At 37.9% G+C, this 20247-nt stretch overlaps 1 pseudogene; it reads left to right on the forward strand.

The window, feature by feature from the left end:
• Positions 1–17272: 17272 nt before the first annotated feature.
• LOC123805201 lies at positions 17273–18851 on the forward strand (annotated as a pseudogene).
• Positions 18852–20247: the final 1396 nt, after the last annotated feature.

A 20247-nucleotide genomic window follows, 5' to 3' on the forward strand; every position in this document is an offset into this window, starting at 1 on the left:
TTATTCTGTAAAAAATTTACAAAATAATTATAAACAAAAAGAAGAAAAAAAAAACACAACACTGCCACCTGAGATAGCCACAATTAGCTCCCTGGTGTGTATCCCCTAAGATCCTGTTTTATGAACATACAGTTAAATACATATGGAATTACCACACTTTAATCAGTTTTTAATTTTCACATAATAATTTTTATGAACAATTTTTTAAAATATATGTTATTGATTATGCTATTACAGTTGTCCTATTTCCCCCTTCACTCCCCTCCACCCTGTACACCGTCTCCCACCCACATTCCCCCCCTTTAGTTCATGTCCATGTGTCATACTTGAAAGTTCTTTAGCTTCTACATTTCTCATACTATTCTTACCCTCCTCCTGTCTATTTTCTACCCATAATCTATGCTACTTAGTCTATGTACCTTTCTCCCTCTCTCCTCTTCCCACTCCCCTTTTGCTAACCCTCCATGTGATCTCTATTTCTGTGATTCTGTTCCTGTTCTAGTTGTTTGCTTAGTTTCTTTTGGTTTTGTTTTAGGTGTGGTTGTTAATAATTGTGAGTTTGCTGTCCTTTTACTATACATGATTTTTTAAATCTTCTTTTCTTAGATAAGTCCCTTTAACATTTCATAAAATAAGGGCTTGGTGATGATGAACTTTTTTAACTTGACCTTAACTGAGAAGCACTTTATCTGCTCTTCCATTCTAAATGAAAGCTTTGCTGGATAGAGCAATCTGGGATATAGGTCCTTGTCTTTCATGACTTGGAATACTTCTTTCCAGCCCCTTCTTGCCTGTATGGTCTCTTTTGAGAAATCAGCTGACAGTCTGATGGGAACTCCTTTGTAGGTGACTGTCCCCTTATCTCTTGCTGCTTCTAGGATTCTCTCCTTCATTTTTACCTTGGCTAATGTAATTATGATGTGCCTTGGTGTGTTCCTTCTTGGGTCCAACTTCTTTGGGACTCTTTGAGTTTCTTGGACTTCCTGGAAGTCTATTTCCTTTGCCAGACTGGGGAAGTTCTCCTTTATTATTCATTCAAATAGGTTTTCAATCTGTTGCTCTTCCTCTTCCCCTTCTGGTACCCCTATAATTCGGATGTTGGAACATTTAAAGATATCCTGGAGGTTCTTAAGCTTCTCCTTGTATTTTTTGAATTCTTATTTCTTCATTCTTTCCTGTTTGGTTGTTTCTTTCTTCCTCCTGCTCCACTCTATTATTTTGAGTCCCAGTTTCCTTCCCATCACTATTGGTTCCCTATGCATTTTCCTTCATTTCTCTTATTGTAACCTGCATTTGTTCATCTAATTTGCGACCAAAATCAACCAATTCTGTGAGCTTCCTGATCACCATTGTTTTGAACTGTGCATCTGATAGGTTGGCTATCTCTCGGTTGCTTAAAAGGATGAGATCTGGAGCTTTGATTTGTTCTTCTGTTTGAGCCATCTCTCTCTTTCTCTCTCTCTCTCTCTCTTTTTTTTTTTTGGTCTGGTCACGCTTGTTACGGTGAGGGGTGGAGCCTTAGGTGTTCACCAGGGCTGGGCACACCAGTGGCTAGATTGTAATGTTGTATGTGGGGGTGGGGTTGAGAGGGAACAATGGTGGTTGCTCCATTCTCTGTGGGACCTCAGTCCCTTCTCTGGGATCCTGGGTTGTGCTCACTGCCTTGATTTACAATCACCGCCTCACTGGGTCTGCCAGCTGCTGCTTGTGTACTCCAGGTCCACCCGCTGTGATCATGCGCACCCCAGATGCCTTACGCACCCCCTGGATGCCTTACACACCCAACTCTCTCTGCTCTCCATGCCACGACCTGCGCCTGGCAGCTTGTCTCTGCCCCTCCTACCAGTCTGGATGAATGGGTCTATTTCAACTTCTTGGCTGTCCTACTTCCATTCAGATCAATTTTCTGTCAGTTCTGGATGTTATTCTGCCTCTAAATTGTTGTTGTTCCAATCTTGGTTGTGCGTGGAGGTATGGTGTGTCCACCTGTGCCTCCATCTTGGCTGGAAGTGAACAACTTTTCATTACAATAAATATTTGCCCACAACACTATTTTAATCTCTATATAATAATACATTATAAGGATGTATCACAATTTATTTTACTAATTATTGAACATGTATACTGTTTTTAGTTTTTAGCAGCAATGAAGAATACTACAATGAATATCAGTGAACACATTATTTCTTTAAGAATACCTTTCTGAGACAAATACCATATAATCTCACCTATAAGTGGAGGCTAAACAAAAAAAAACAAGGAAGCAAAATATAACCAGAGACATTGAAATTAAGAACAAACTGACAGTAACCAGAGGGGAGGTGGGAGGGAATAATGGGGGAAAAGGGGGAAAAGAGGAAAGGGTTTTCATAAACATGTGTAAAGGACACATGGACAAAATCAAAGGGGTTAGGATCAAGGGTGGGGAGTGGGGATGGCTGGGATTGGGGGACATGGTGGGGCGAAAATGGAGACAACTGTACTTGAACAACAATAAAAATGTGGAAAAAAGTAATACTTTTCTGTTGAATACCAAACTATAAAGCCAGAAACCCGAACTTTCCAATATATAGTCACTAGTCACATGTGACTTGCAATGTGGCCAGTCCAAATTGAAATGTGATGTATGTATAAAATACACTGAATAAAAAAATATAATGTAAAACATCTCATTAATAATCTTACATTGTTTTATGCTGAAATGATACTATTCTGGGTATACTGAGGTAAATAAAATGTATTATTAAAATAAAATAGGATCCCTTTTTAATATCTAACATGTAAAATGAAATAGCTGCATATCCACAAACAAAAGATTGATGTAACCCTACTTCATACTAGATACTAAAATTAACTCTAAATGGATCAAAGACCTAAATATAAGAGCTAGAACTATTAGAAGCATTTAGAAGAAAACATAGGGATAAAACTTCATGATCTTGGATTTGGTAATGGTGTCTTAGATATTACACCAGGAGGTCAATAAAAAAAATGAAAAGAAATAAAATGGGCTTCATCAAAATTAAAAACTTTTCTGTATGAAAGAACAGTATGAGAAGAGTGAAAGTGCAATCCGCAGAGGGAAGGAAGTATTTGCAAATCACATATCTGATTAGAATTTAGTATCCTGAATATATGAAGACCTCCTATAATATAATAAAAAAATAAAAACAACATGACTAAAATATTGGCATAGGACTTCAGCCATATGTCTAGAAAAGATATATAGAAGTCCAATAAGCCATGAAAATATGCTAAACATCACTAACCTTTAGGGAAGTTAAAATCAAAACACAATGATTACTACTTCACACCAATTAGGATGGCTACTACAAAACAAAAACAGAAAATATTAAGTGTTGGTGAGGATGCAGAAAAATTGGGACTGTGGTTCATTCTTGGTGGGAACATTAAATGGTGCAGCCACTAGGGAAAACAGTTTGGCAGTTTCCCAATAAGTTAAACATAAAATTACCATATAACCCAGAAATCCTAGACCTAGATAAATACCCAAAAGAATTGAGAGCAGGTGTTCAAACAAAAACATGTATGCCTATGTTCATAGAAGCCCTGTTCTCAAAAACCAAAATGTAGATGCAACCCAAACATCAGTGGATGGATAAACAAAATGTGGTATATCCATGCAATGGACTATCATTCAGCCATGAAAAGGAGTGAAGTACTACTGCACACAGCAATATGTATGAACATTGAAGATATTATGCTAAGTGAAAGAAGCCAATCACAAAAGGACATATTATATAATTCAATTTAAATAAAATATCAATAATAAGAAAATCCAAAGAGAACACAGACTGGTGATGACTAGGGCTTGAAGAAGAGGGTATTGTGGAGTGACAGCTGAATGGGTAAGGTGTTTCCTTTTTGGGTGATGCAAAATTTCTGAAACTAGATGGTTGTCATGATTGCACTACTTTGTGAATGTATTTAATGCCACTGAATTGTACATTTTAAAACGATTTAAATAGCCCTGGCTGGCGTAGCTCAGTGGATTCAGCATGGGCTGTGAACCAAAGCTTCGCAGGTTTGATTCCCAGTCACGGTACATGTCTGGGTTGCAGGCCACGACCCTCAGCAACTGCACACTGATGTTTCTCTCTCTCTCTCTTTCTCCCTCCCTTCCCTCTCTAAAAATAAATAAATAAAATCTTGAAAAAAAAGTTAATTATAAAATGATTTAAATAGTAAATTTTATGTTTTTATCACAATAAAATTTAAAAAAACACAATTGTAAACATGCACAGCAGTATTACTTTTAATATCTGTTATTTAAGACATTTTACCATAACAGAGCTACTATGACTTTAGTGATACTTTATAAGTTAACATCCTATTAAACACCTTATATAGATGTGTTTGAAAAAATAATAAATGTATGTGCAAGATAAAGGTTTATGATATAACACCAGGCTTGTTTCATATAAGGATCTTAGGACTCCTTGTAATAAATTTGCTGGCTCCTGGAAATTTAAGTCGAACAGGTTATGATTTATTGAGCAAAGGAATGAGTTCACAGAAATTAGAAAGGCAGTATATTTAGTTTTTGTGGCAGTTGTAACAAACTACCACAAACTGGATGCCTTCAAACAATAGGAATTTATCACCTTATAGTTCTGGATAGCAGAAGTCCAAAATTAAGGTGTTAATAGGGTTGCTCTCTCTATAGGTTCTAAGGGAGGATTCATTTCTTGCCTCTTCCAGCTTTTGGTGACTCCAGAAGTTTTGTTCTTTGTGACCACTAATGTAGCTTCTATCTCTATGAATTTAGCTATTCTGGACATTGCATATAAATGCAATCATACAATCTGTGTTTTTTTGTGAGGCTTCTTTTATTTAGCATATTTTCAAAGTCAGTCCATGTTATAGCGTGTATTAGTAATTCATTTCTTTTCATGGCCAAATCTCTACTTCAGTGGTCACACTGCCTCATCTTCTGTCTCAAAACTCCCTTGTCTTTATCTTATCAAGATAAGGGTGATTGACTGTGTTTAGGGCCCACCGAGCTAATCCAGGATAAATTTCTCTCAAGATCCTTATCTTAATCATATCTTCTGCCATATAATATTAATATCCACTGGCCATATAAGGTAATATTCACAGGTTCTTGGGATTAGAACCAGGACATATCTTTTGGGGGGGACATTATAGTCTTCCTTTTGGCCCTCCAAAATTCACATCCATCTCAGAGGTTAAGGACTGAACACTGGAGGAATATCTATAGTCAGGAGTGGGAAAGAAAGAAGAGCCACCAAACAGGGGAGAGGAGGAGCAGTGGGAAAGGAAGGAGGTGTTTCAAGGCAGAATACTTCCATTTCACTGCCTGTCAAAAATTATTAGACTGTGGATGACATTTCACTGTTGCTTTGTGTGAACACAGTTAATATTAGACATTCATGCTTTCAATCAAATAGAATGTCATTTAGTATACTGTTATTGTATCAATGATAAGTAATCGTCTGATCACTTAAACTTGTTAACTACATTTAACAAATTTTCCAGTTAAGATTCACATTACCTCATAATTTACTGAAAATGCATGCTGGTTGATATATAATTATATATGTTTTTTTACTTTCCATCAAAACATATATTGACTTGGGGTGGTGAGCACACAACACAATATACAGATGATGTATTATAGAATTGCACACCTGAAAATTATATAAGTTTATTAACCAATGTCACCCCAGTAAATTTTATTTATTTGTTTGTTTGTTTATTTTTATGCACATGAGGTCCATCTGGAAAAAGTGCAGTCATTGTTAATATAATGAGAATGGTTTGCACGACATTACTGTAACCTAGCAGTCAAGGAAAATGAACTGGAATGTGCATGTGCAAACAATGATGACTTCACTATACTAGTCAGTGGGGGCAGTAGATGCCATTGAGTGAGCATGTGTCTGTGTGGCACATTCCACACAGAATGACTGAGTGAATAGAGCGACGAATGAGCATCAAATTTTGCATTAAATTTGAACATTCTTCTGCAGAAACTATCCCAATAATTCAGAAGGCTGCAGCTATAGACACCTGGTGATTGGCAACTTTATCAGACAATGCATCTGCTCACAAATCACATCTCATGCAGAGTTTTTTGGTGAAACAGCAAATCACCCAGGTAACTCAGCCCCCCTATAGACCAGATTTGGTGCCCTGTGACTTCTGCTTTCCCCAAAATGAAAATCACCTTTGAAAGGGAAGAGATTTCAGACCATTGATGAGATTCAGGAAAATACAATGGAGCTGCTGATGGCAATTGGGAAAACTGTGTGAGGTCCCAAGGTACCTACTTTGAAGGGGACTGAGGCATCATTGTCCTATCTACAAGACTTCTTGTATCTTGCGTCTTCTTCAGTAAGTGTTTCTATTTTTCATATTACATGGCTTGATACCTTCTGGACAGACTATATATATACACACACATACACACACACACACACACACACACACAAGTGAACTAAAGGGGAGAATTTATTTAAGGAAATGGAATAATCAAATTCCAGATATCAACAGAGCATTAAGCAATACAAACATTTCATATGATTCCACTTTTAAAAAGTCAAAATACATAACTATCAACGTGTTATCTAGATATTGCACAACAAAGTGCTGAGAAACAACTTGAATTTACAACACACTGCATTTTTGTTTTCTTTGAGATGTAACTTACATGTGATAAAATTTACCCTTTAAATTGTTATTTCAATGGTTTATAGTACATTTGTGGAGTTGTACAATCATTATCATTATCTAATGTGAGAACATTTTTCAGCACCCCAAAACAAATCATATTCTACTAGCAGTCACTTCATATTCTCCCTCTCCTGTCAGCCTCTTACAACAACTACGGAACCTTCTGTCTCTGTGAAATTACTGATTCTGGACATTTCATATAAGTGGAATCATACAATCTGTGGTCTTTTGTGAATAGCTTCTTTCATTTAGCATATTTTCAAAGTCAATATTTTAGTAATTCATTCCTATTCATGGCCAAATAATATTTTATTGCATGGGTGTACATTCATCAGTAGTTAATGAGCATTTGGGTTGTTTTAACAATTGGCTATTATTAATAATGTTGCTATGAGTATTTGTGAACAAATTTTTTAGTGGATGTGCTTCCAGTTTTCTTGAATATATCATAGTTGCATTGTTGGATTATATTGTATCTATGTTTAATACTGAGAAGTTGTCAAACTTTTCCAAAGCTGCTGCACCATCTTGCATTCCCACTATCAGTATATGAGGAATCTGATTTTTTCACATCCTCACCAACATCTGTTATTATATCTTTTTAATTATAGGCATCCTCATGGGTATGAAACAGAAATATTGAGCAGATAATACAGACAGTTCTTATAGACCCCTCATGCAAATGTACAACTACCTCTTTTATTAAAATCTTGCATCAGCCCTGACTTGTGTGGCTCAGTTGGTTGGGCATTCTCCTGCAAGGCAGAAGGTTGCTGGTTCATTTCCTGGTTAAGGCACACGCATGGGTTTCAGGTTCAATCCCTGGTCGGGGCACGTATGAGAGGCTACCTCGATTCATGTCTCTTCTCCCTCTTTCTCCCTCCCTTTCCCTCTCTCTAAACATAAACAAATAAAATATTTTTTAAAAATCTCACATCAGTGTGGTACATTTGTTACAATTAATTAGTCAATATTGAACATAATTATTAACTAAAGTTCATAGTTTACATGAAGATTCACTCTTCGTGTTATACAGTTCTATGTGTTTTGAGAAATGTATATCATGTACTCACAATTACAGCATTAAACAGGATAATTTCACTACCCTAAAACTCCCCTGAGCTTTTCATATTTATTGCATTCTTCCCTTGAACACCTGGCAACCACAAATCTTTTACCATCTCTATATTTTTTACTTTTCCATAATTCCATTTGAATTAGAAACATAGATATGTAGTTTTCCCACACTCAATTTCTTGTCTTGGTAGGATGAATTGCTCGATTCCAAATATAATACTATCATTGTCTACATGGTTTATTAGAAACACAAGAGATCACATTATTCTAGCATAGTGTTTCTCAAACTTCCATGTGCCTCAGAATCACATAGAACACACTTATGTTTATTATTTTGTGATTTTTTAGAGAGAGAGAGAAGAAGGGAGAGAAGAAGGGAGAAAGAGAAACATTGATTGGTTGCCTCCTTTCAGTTATGGATGGGAAAACACTCCAACCAACTGAGCCATACTGGCCAAGGCACATGGAGGACTTTTTAAAATGTAGTTGGTGGGCTCCACCCTCAGAGGTTCTGCTTTAGTAGGTCCAGAGTAGAGCCAGGTGATGTGAATTTCTAACAAGTCTCCAGGTGAGACTGATGCTGCTGGTGTGTGAGCTACACTTTGAGAACCACTGTTACAGAGCAGCATTTCCCAAGTGTCTATAAGGATATTAATAGGTGTTACATGGTGGAAAATTTGATTTTATTGTCATATAACTCTGTGAAAAGTTAGGTTAAGCACATTTATTCCCTGCAAGCCTTCTTGAGGTTTTAATCTGTAAATGTGCATTTCCAAATTCCAAGGTTGGAAACATTAGATATATTGTATATTATTTTTAAGCTTTTTGACCATTATGGTTTTTCAAGACCACTTTATTGGACATATTTATATATCCTGTATAAATGCATGTGTTTAAAGTCTACAATTAAATATGCTGTGATATATGTATATGTCCATGAAACCATCTCCATCACCAGGGTAATTAACATATCCATCACTCCCTCAAATTTCCTCCTACCCCTTCTCAGTCCTACCCTCCTATTACCCCCATCTCCTGCTTTCATTCCCAAGCAACCATCAACCTGACTTCTGTCATTAGTTTGCACTTTCTAGTATTTTACATGATTAGAACACTATAGTATGTTATCTTTTTTGTTTTGCTTCATTCACTCAGAATAATTATTTTGAGATTTTTCTATGTCATCAGATGTATAAGTACATTCCTTTTCATTTTGGAGTAATAGTTCACTTCATGTATATACCACAGTATGTTTATCCATTCACTGGTTGATAGAACTTTGGGTTATTTCCAGGTTTGGACTATTAATAATAAAAGCTGCTATTAACATCAATGTGTAAGTCTTTGTAAAGACATAACCTTTCCTTTTTTGTGGGGGTGGGGGTGGTAACTAGTAGTGGAAAAGCTCAATTGTATGGTTGGTATAACTAGCTTTTCAAGGCTTTTAACTTTTTAGGAAACTGATAAACTGGTATGTAAAGTGGTTATAGCATTTTGCTTTCTCACCAGGAGTGTATGAAAATTCTAATTGCTCCACATTCTCACTGATACTTGTCATGATCACACACTCTTTTTTTTATTTTAACTATTCTAATGGTATTGATATACTGTTGTGCATTTTTCTGATGACTAATGATGTTTAGCATATTCACATGGGATTATTTGCCATCTATATATCTTCTCTGGTGAAATACCTGTTCAAATCTCTTGCATATTTTTCATTGGCATTTTTATAATTGTTGATTTTGAGAATTTTAAATACATGTGTGTAAAAGTCCTTTGTTAGACTTGTGACACTTTTTAAAAATAACATTTGATAGGACTAATGTTGCTTGGAGCAAGTTTAAATGCATATGAATCATTTTTCATCTGCATCACTTAAAAAAGCATATTCTAATTCAGTAGGTCTGTAGTAGAGTCTGATATTCTTCAGTCCTAAAAAGCCCTCAGGTGATGCCAATTAGACTGGTCCATGGGCCACACTTAAAGTAGCAAGGCTTTAGCATGCACTTAAGAGATACTGATGTAGAAAGGTTTTGCCTCGTTTGATCACCCATCTTCCTTATTCATGAGTGTTAGCTTTAGAATTACTTGCATTTTAAATTACTTAATACATTTTAAAAAAGGAAATCTGCTGTCAAAGAACAAAGTTTTTTCACTGTTGAGAAGTATGGTGGACATTATTAGATACCTATTCAATACATACTGCCCCTCCTTCCTTGTTAACAGAAAGCTGAGTTTGCTCCATCATCTGCACTTTAGTGAGTGACCATAACAGTTGCCAATGTAGTCAATCCTGATACTCTAAACCAACTAACTATAGTAATCTCTTTCCATTGCCAGTGTTTAAAGTATGAACATGGAACTCAGTTTTAACCTATAAGATGTTAGGGAATGTTTTGGTGTAGGCCTTCTGGAAATAATATCCTTACTTTTTAAAAGATATGCATGGGAAGATATGTTCTCTTCTTCCATTGGTCATGGTTATGTCTAGATGTTATGGCTGGAACTATGCAACCATCTTAGCATTGTGAGAAGAATAAGCTTGAAGACAAAATTGACACTTCTGAGGATGGCAGAGCAGAAAGAAAGAATAAAGCTGTCCTAGAATTTTTCTTTGAGACATTGAAAACTAAACAAAACCCTGGAGCCACCTGACCTTGAGACCTCTTTTTTTTTTATGTGAATTAAGGCATTATAGTTTATACCATTTGAAGTAGGATTTTCTGTTCTATACAGCTGAAAGCATACTTACAAAGAGATTTCAGGACACACATCAGTGAACATTCAGTTCTTGGTTATTTAAACTCATGGAGCTTAGCTTGGTGCCATGTGCATTGCAGAGTGTGATTTTATATACCTCTCTTCATTTATGTGTCATCGATGGGCCACATTTCTGGTCTCTGATTAATAGAAATGTACTTCATCTTTGAATACTGAGTCTTTGCTCCTCTTTGCCTTTTGCATTTAGCTTCAATTTTCAGCTTCCACTGACTACCTGACTTCCTCTGCTCTCACAGTTTCTTAAGAAGCCCCACTTGCACCCCCCAGCTAATCTCAGGCCAGTAATTCTCAGCACCTTCTCTTATAACTGGCTTCTCTTTCTTTATTTCCTGTTTCAGATCCTGATACCCCTTTTTATGCAGATGACCAAGCTAGAAATTACCCTAGCTTATCCATTCTTCTCATCCTGACATCCAGTCAGTCGTCAAACACCTATGGTACTTATTTTAATTCTCAAGTATTTATTTAGTTCTCCTCTCCATCCTCACTGTTATCATCCTAGTTCAAATAACCATCATCTCTCCTGAGTTACATAAACTACTCCCCTGCTACTGTTCTTGTCCCCAGTCTTACCATTTCTAATGCAGCCCATATTTTGCAGTGAGAGGAAATTTTCTGAAATGCTGGCCATGTTACTTCTGAGACAAGATAGTAAGAAGCTAGGGAAATTCATTGGCAAGTGGAATAAGAAAACTGTGGCAGATAGCTGAACATAATGGGCAAGCAATTTATAGCCAGGTGCAGATGGTCACCAGAGGGAAAAACTGGGAAAACAAAGACCTTGCCCCGAGGGTAACCTCTCCTCCCCTGGCCTTTCATCCCTGGAGATAACATCTAGGCCTCAGTTATATTTCAGCTCCAGGCCCAGAAAAGCAGCAAGACCAGGTGGGGAAAGCCAGAACCCACTGCTATCATTAAAGAGCCCCTGTCTTCACTGACCAATTAGTGGAGACTATGACCCTGAAAGGGCACTGATGAATATTCTACTGAAACCCTTTCCTGAGACCTCCCCTAAGATTCTCTTCTGCTAGAGAGATAAAAGCCTCAAGACAAAGGACCCAGCATGCATGTGCTCTCCCTTTGGAGAGCACCCCTGCCATTCTCTTTCCCTTCTGCTGTCCCCTGCTTCTTTCTTCACAGGCATGTGTTTCCTAAACTCAGGTGCACAGGTGGCAAACACAAGGCCTGCAGGCCAAATACAGCCCTCTACCTTGTTTTATACGTACCAGCACCTTGTTTCTACCTGACCACAGCACCAAGCTCCTTGCCCCTAGTTAAAGGGTAGTTACATTCATGCCGTCCTAAAATTACATTCGGCCCTTTGAAGGCAACCACGAGGCTAATGTGGCCAGTGGTGAAAATGAGTTTGACATCCCTGCTCTAAGGCAATGGGCAGCTGGCAGCTTATCCCAGGATAATCCCCTGAGCCCATCACAAGGCCCCCTTTTCTCTGACTTCCTAATGAGCTAAGGCAGCCCAGCCTAGGCCATCCTGTTGCTTCTTCTATGGTGAGCCCTTTCTTGTTTTACTGTCCCCAGCTTTAATAAACACATCATCCTAGTCACCTGGACTTGTGTTGTGGAATCTTTCTTGCATGACGTCAAGAACACATACACTACAGCTGGCCCTAGGCAGACCCACTCAGGGCCGGGCCCCTCTTCTGTAACACTTCTATACTCAAAACCCTTGCCCCACTCCCCATTATCAACAGGAGAAAGTCTTTAAGTTGGAGCACAGGGCCTCCATGATCTGGTTTCCTCTTACTTCTCCAGCCACATGCATCATCATTCCTGACTTAAATTTTATTATCCAGCTGCCACCATGCTTTGTAGTTACTTGGGACACACCATGCCATCATTATGCACTTCCCACCCTTTGCTCATAGTCTTCTCTATTTAAAATGCCCCTTCTCTTTCTATACTATTTTGGTACTTGTTCTTTGGGCCTTAGTTCAGGCATCACCTCCTGAAAGGTTTATTTGACCCCACTCAACTAGGTTTCCCTCTCTGATGTTCTTTTGTAGCTTCCTGTATTTTGTCATTAACACATTGCCCTTAACATATTACATTATAAATATGGTCTATTTATATGACCATATTTCCCCAACCCAATCCTCACTACAGTCTGGATTCTTTGAGTGCATGGGATTATATTTAATTTATTGCTTCATTCACAGCACCTAATTTGAATAAGTTTATTAGTCTCATCAGCTGAGAATAGGGCTTTTGGCCTCCTACCTCCCTAATCTCCACTGCAAAGGTATTGGACCTTTTGCTTGGAATCCAAAATTCTTGAGGATTTCTACCACTTACTCAGAAACAATAGATGAGGTGTTAAGCACATAAAGAATCTAGAAGTTTGGGGCCAAAATTGAGTCATATGGAACAAGCTGGCTGCTCTCACCAGTAGGCTGGCAGAAGAGAGATTGCTGTTTAGCCTGTATTCACAATTCACACATATACCAGTCAAATAGTACTTCCTGTACCATTGAACCTTCACCTGGAAATGTTCATATGGTTTCCTTCCTAATTATTCTTCCTTAAAATGAGACTTTTAATGGACTTCCAAGGCTCTGAATCCAAAGAAAAATCTAAGATAGCATGATTTCTCCACTCACTGCACAATGGAATCATGAGACCCTCTTTATCCTCTGTAACTCTTTCAATAGCTCCACTATTTAAAAACTCACAATTACTAAGTTGCATGGTAGGAAAGTCCTTGTATATGTATCCCTATACAACTAAGAGTGGTAAACCCTCACATCCAAGTGGGTGCTGTGGTATGTTCCCAGGCATCTTATAACTTAATCAGTACATTCCTGGTCCTACACGGCTGTTGAACAAAACCACACTCACTCCAGTGCAAACAAATATTAACAAAACACACCAGGGCCTTATGGATCTGACAACTGATAGCAGCCTTATCAAAGGCCTGATGCTATTCACCTCTCACTACTACTTTCCCTTTTCCCTCAACTTCTTGTCCTTGGAATCTCATTTTTTATTTCTTTTACCTTGCTTCCAAATTTTTGTTTCCTGTTTTACTTATTTAGCTTAATCCAAGTATATGTTTTTATCGATTTTAGAGAGAGAGGAAGGAGAGAGAGGGGGGGTAGAGAGAGAGATTTATGAGAGAGAACATCGGTTGATTGCCTCTTGCATAAGCCCTGACTGGGGATTGAACTCGCAACCTTTTGGTATATGGGACAATGCTCCAACCAACTAAGCAACCCTGCCAGTGCTGTTTGTTATTTTAAAATCAGCATTGCTGTGCCTAGAATCCTAGATAAGTATACCACCTTTCAGAATGTGAGAGGTTGTCTATTTAGGGTCTGTGAGCCAGAAATCATTTATCCACAAAATGTATTGAGCACCTACTATGTGCTGGACGCTGTTCCAGGTCCTGCAGATACAATAGTGATAAAATCAGGCAAAATTTCTGCTTCATGACTTTATATTATAGTTGAGGGGCTGCTGATGCAAACTCTGGCCAGCAGTGTCCGTGGTGTTGTGGATGAGACGAGACAAATCCACACAAACCACCGAAGTCCTGTGGAGAAAAAGGGATGGCACGGCCACTCTCTCAAGGGGAGAGTGCCTCTATCCTTGCTTTGGCAAGCTTTTATTGGCTTTCTAATAGCATACATCAAAGAAAGTTCTCATTCATTATGCTTAGATTTGCTTTAGGTAATTACTTTTTACAGATAACAAAGGAAAGGGTGTTACTAATTACTGCTGTACAGATTAACAAGGAAAAAATGGTGCAAATACAAGGGAAAGATAAGAGTAATTGGTCTCGTTACACTTCAGTCCTTGGGAGAATTAGCACAGACTTCAGGAAGTTACTTTAAAGATATGCAGAAAGTATTTGCTGCTTCAACTCAGGGTGACAGAGCTTTAGCAAGAGCAAGCCTCAAAGCAATCTAGGTATAATGCAGACCTGATTTCCCATGGGAAAATCGATCCATGGGTTTGGCATCCTGCGTGCCAACATGCATCTATTGGCTTTCCAATAGAGCTAGGCTACATTTGCCATTCCATGTGGATAGATTCCCTATAAGGAGCAGACATTAAACAACATAAATAAGTAAAATATATGTCAAATAGTGATAAAGAATAATTCAGAAGAGTGTGATTGAAAGGGTGCTATCCTATTTAGATAGGAGAGTCAAAATATTACATCAAAAGATTTGAAAGAAGCAAGGGAATGAGTCACATGGATGTCTGTGGGAAGAATATTACAACTAGAGAGAACAACTAATAGAGAGGCTCTGAGGTAGGGAAATGCCAAGAGTGTTTCAGAAATAAGGCCAGTGTGGCTGACCTGAAGTGAGAAAGGGGGTTAGTGGTTGGAGATAAATTCAGAGAGTATACAGAATCACATCTATTAGGGTCTTATGGGTGGGTCATTGTAACAACTTTGGACTTTACTCTGAGAAATTTGTCTTTTGAGTAAACAAGCTATGGTATCTGACTTACATTTAACAGTATTACTCTGGCTGTTGTGTTGAGAGTAGGCTTTGCGGGAAGGTGAGTGAATGTGGAAGCAAAGAGATCAGTTAGAAGACTATTGTAGTAATCCAGACATAAAATCATAATAGTTTGGACCAGAACAGTGGCAGTATAGGTTGTGAGAAATGGATGCATTTAGATATGTTTTGATGGTATTTTTGATAGGACTTGAAGGTGAATAACATGTGAATAATGGGAAAAAGAAAGGAATAAGGATGACAGATTTTTAGCTTGGATAACTGGAAAGACAGAGTTGCTCTTTACTAACATAAGGAAAAAATGTAGGAAGAACAGGTTTGAGGGTCAATATGAGGAATTGATTTCAGATCTGATAAGGGTGTAAAGATTGTTAGATATTGAAATAAAGATGGTGGGTAATCAGTTGGATATGTGAGTCTGGAGTTGAGGGGAGAAGTCTGATTATGTATATCTGGAAATATCCAGCATACAAATAATATTTAAAGAATGGATGAGAGTACCAAAGACTGCCTCAGGGTTCAATAGATAAAGAAGAGACTAAAACCAAGGTCTGATCTGGAGGGTACTCTAGAAGTTGAGTCAATAAGAGGAATCAGCAAAGAAGATAACAAAAAAGTCAATGAAAAGGAAGTGTGTGGGGTTCTGGAAGCCAATCAAGAAGGAGTGATCAACTATAACAATTACTACTAACAAGGCATATAAGGTTGGTACTGAACATTGGATTTATCAATGGGGAGATCATTGATTATCTTGAAAAGAACAGTTTTTGTGAAACAGTGATGGCAAAAACCCGACTGCATACTTGTGAGGATGGTTGTAAGGATGGCATACCCTCAACATACTTGTGAGGATGGATGATTTTTATTTTTGAGCAGTTTTTCTATAAAATAGGGAATAAAAACTAAGACAGGAGTTGCTAGAGGGAGATGTGGAATAAAGAATTTTTCAGATGGAAAAGTAACAGAATTTTTAAAACTTTGATGGCAATGATTCAGTAGAAATTAGAAAATGGATGATGCAGGAGAGAGACTGATGAATTGCTGGTGTGATGTCCTGGAGTTTGTTAGTGGGCATGGAATCTAGTGGTAAAGTGGAAGTGCTGGCATTGGATAGGAACATGGGCAAACAGGCACAGTTCCACGGCATGCAGTTTGGGATTATGAGAGTTATTTCTATTTTCCATTTTCTTTCAGATAAGAGTATTATGGGAGGAGGAAATGTTGAAAGTCTGAAGAGAGTACAAATGTGAAATAGTAATTTATGAGAGAAGAATGAATGGCCTAGGAAAATGTTGTGTGATTCTTGACCAGCATTAAGGATCTATTTAAAGGGGTGGTTGTGTTTTTTCCTTCTCTGCATTCAGCTGTAGGGGTACAGGTGTGGAAATGGGCAGAAAGTTGTATTTAACTAGAGTTGGGGCCTTTCCAAGTGTATAAGATGAAGCAAGGAGTAAGCTAGTTGAGCTTGAATGTCCAGGGGCAAAAATTAATGACTGGCCACTGTAATAGTTTGGGTAGGGAGACCATGAGGGTTTTGATGGAGTGTGAAGGTTGAAAACTATCTCTGACTTGGGGTACACAACAAACTTGCTAGAACACAAAACACTTGTTACTTGAGGCCCATGCTAATAATAAAAGGTATATTATTGCAGACCAATGGATCAAGTCCACAGGATCAACAGTGACTATTATGACTATAACAATACTTATTTGAAAATATACTTTCTGGCATGTGTGTTCAAAAAATCTAGTCACATCGCTAAAGTAATGTACTAGTCTCACCTCATTTATATATTACCTTTCCTCTGAAGGGCTTTAGCTATTGAACAAGAATCTATCAAATAGTAAACATGCCTCAGAGGCTATAGCTCCTAGAAAAATCAAGGTTTGAGTAAAAGCAGAGGAAAGACTGGAGATAATAGGAGAATGGATGAAGAGAAAGGTGGAATAGAAAGGGAGCAGTAGTCCTCAGGATAAAAATACAATTGATAAATCAAACAAGTAAAGAAATAATACATTAAAAGAAACTAAGAGGATAAAGAAGAATCATAAAGGGAGTGGTACAGAGAGAAACATAAGATGCTGCAAATATACTATCTCGTGGTGGTCATTTTCAGAGCTACCAAAATGCAGGTTGTCCACCCCACACTGTCTCCTGTGAAAGCTTGAGCCAAATGTGCAGCTATCTCCCTTTGTCTCATAACTATGTGCAACAATATGAATGTTAATTCCCCAGCTGCCCATGTTAATAGATCCAAGAACAAGGGGAAAGAGTACAGAAATGAAGTGTTGCTGAACAGAAGTTAATGTGGAGCTGAGGAAATCTAGGAAGGATGACCAGATGCTGAAAAGGAGAATTGTCAGTTTGTTTCCTGATGATGCTCCTTCTTCACTGCAGGGGTGGAGAACCTGCAACACCCAGGGCTCTGTGAATTGGTCTGCTGAGGACACTGTCAAAGGCATAAATACCAACAATTTGGAAAGCCAGCTCCAAGCTACTCAAACCTTGAGGAAACTACTTTCTAGAGAAAAACAGCCACTCATAAACAATATAATCTGGGCTGGTTTGATTCCAAGTTTTGTGTCTTTCTTGGGAAAAATTGACTATAGTCCTGTTCAGTTTGAATCTGCCTGGGCCTTCACTAACATTGCTTCTGGGACATCAAAAGAGGCTAAGGCTGTAGCAGATGCAGGTGCTATCCCAGAATTCATTTCTCTGTTAGCATCTCCTTGTGTTCACATCAGTGAACAAGCCATAGTGTCTCTAAGAAATATCGCAGGTGATGGTTCAATTTTCTGAGACTTGGTAATCAAGTATGGTGCAGTTGATCCACTGTTGGCTCTTCTTGCATTTCCTGACATGTCATCTTTAGCATGTGGTTACTTATATAATCCTACCTGGACACTTTCAAATCTTTGTCACAATACTGCACCTCCTCTGTCAAGGAGATTCTTCCTATTTTAGTTTGTATTCTGCATTATGATGATCCAGAAATATTAACAGATAACTGCTGGGCCACTTCCTACTTTACCAAAGGCCCAAATGAATGAATTGAAATTGTTGTGAAAACAGAAGTGGTGCCCTCACTTGTGAAGCTCCTAGAAGCTACTGAATTGCCAATTGTGAATCTTGCACTAAGAACCATAGGAAAAATTGTCACTTGGACAGATAAACAGATTCAGGTTGCAATCAATGCAGAAGCCCTTGCCATCTTTCCCAGACTACTAATGAACTCTAAAACTAATACCCAGAAAGCAGCTACATGGACAATGTCAAACATCACAGCTGGCTGCCAGAACCAGACACAACAAGTAGTGAATCATGGATTAGTTCCATTTCTCATTGTTTTTCTCTCTAATACAAACTTTAAGGCATAAAAGGAAGCTATATGAGCTGTGACCAACTGTACAAGTGATGGAACAGTTGAACAGGTTGTATACCTCATTCTTTGTGGCTAATACAGCCATTGGTGAACCCGTTAACTGCAACAGATACCAAAATTATTCTGGTGATTCTGGATGCCATTTCAAATGTCTTTCAGGTTGCTGAGAAACTAAGTAAAACTGAGAAAGTTAGTACAATGATTGAAGAATGCAGAAGTTAGGACAAATTGAAGCTCTATGAAATCATAAAAATCAGTCTATGTACAAAGCTTCATTAAACTTGATTGCAAAGTAGTTCTCTGTAGAGGAACAGGAAGATCAAAATGTTGTGCCAGAAACTATCTCTGACAGCTACACCTTACAATTTAAGGATGGCACTCCTGGAAACTTTAACTTTTAGATTGTACAGCTTAGGCATGAAAAGCTGTTTTCTGTGTACTATATTTGGTGTAAGTTTGTCTTACTGTTTGTCTACTAATAACTCTTTTAAAATTGATTTTGTTATTTTAGCACTTTTAACAACAACACTTTGCTTGAATAGTTCCAAACTGTACACACTGTATAAAGCTTCTCCTCTCAATGGGTTTCTTGTTTCTATGTGAAATTTCATATCTTGCAGTGTCCTGTAAATAAATATGAAATTCCACCATTTTTGTTACTTCAAAAAAAAGATATGGCAAGTATACTAAAAGAAATACCAATAGTACTGAAATTCCTCAGTGAAGCTTCTGATAAAATAAAGTTAAATTTACTTATAATTGAGGCACTTGAAAAATATTTATTCAGTGCTTAGTATGTGCTAAGCACTTTACATATATTCATTTATATTATACTCTTGAGGTCTAAATGGTAGATACCATTATTATTTCCATTTTACAGATGAAGAAACAGAGGAATAGAAGTTAAATCACTTACCTGAGTCCTTCAAATTGTTTCCCTGATTTCAAAGCCAATGCCCCTTTCATCTTATCAAACTATTTCCCAACTGATTGAGATACTTTACATAAAAGTACCCTTTTTAAAAGTTATTATTCAAATCCATGTTCATTTTAATAATAGTTTATAACCACAGAATACAACAATATATTTATAATTGTGTCCATAAAGGAAGTGTTACAGAACAGATCCGGGGGCGGGGGGAATGATATACTGTTACCGGATGGACCCAACTTTGTGCTCCAGAGGTTCCCCCCATTCTAGATTTTCCTTGCCCACCACCAGGGAAAAACGTCTCTCAATGCCAGAGATTGGTGAAAAGGAAAGGGATTATTTATTTAAAAAGCTATACAGATTTAGAGTAGTGACTTAATGTCTTCATTAAAAATTCTAAAGTCCTTTAGAATACCCACAAACACACAGTCTTTCCTTTTCCCCCTTGCCCAGTCTGGGATACCATATCTCAGGAAAAGAAGTAGAAGTCCGTGGTTTAGGCAGCTCCTCGGTTTCGGGGCATCATTAGCTGTGTTGCTGCCACGATCTCCAGTTAATCCAAAACTATGTGGCACCTTCTCATGTCCCACCAGCAAGAATCCTTTCACCCCTTTTCTTCTAAGCAAATTCTCTCCTGCTTACTAAGCCACATGGCAAAAAGGGAGCACCCTAAAGCTGCATGGTCCTAACTTTCACCAAAGCTGTGTGGTCCCCCAAAAACAGCAAGGCTCCTGCGCCAGGTTTAAATCCCAGCACCAATCTTCCTCTGCAGCCCTATTTCCAACTCCTCCCACAATCAGCTACACCTGCCAGCATTTCCGTATTCTTCCAGCTTTACTAGGCTGCCATAGTAAATCCAGGCAGGC

Source organism: Phyllostomus hastatus, unplaced genomic scaffold (genome assembly GCF_019186645.2).
Source record: "Phyllostomus hastatus isolate PE091 unplaced genomic scaffold, TTU_PhHast_1.1 phas_scaffold_28, whole genome shotgun sequence".
NCBI lineage: Eukaryota > Metazoa > Chordata > Mammalia > Chiroptera > Phyllostomidae > Phyllostomus > Phyllostomus hastatus.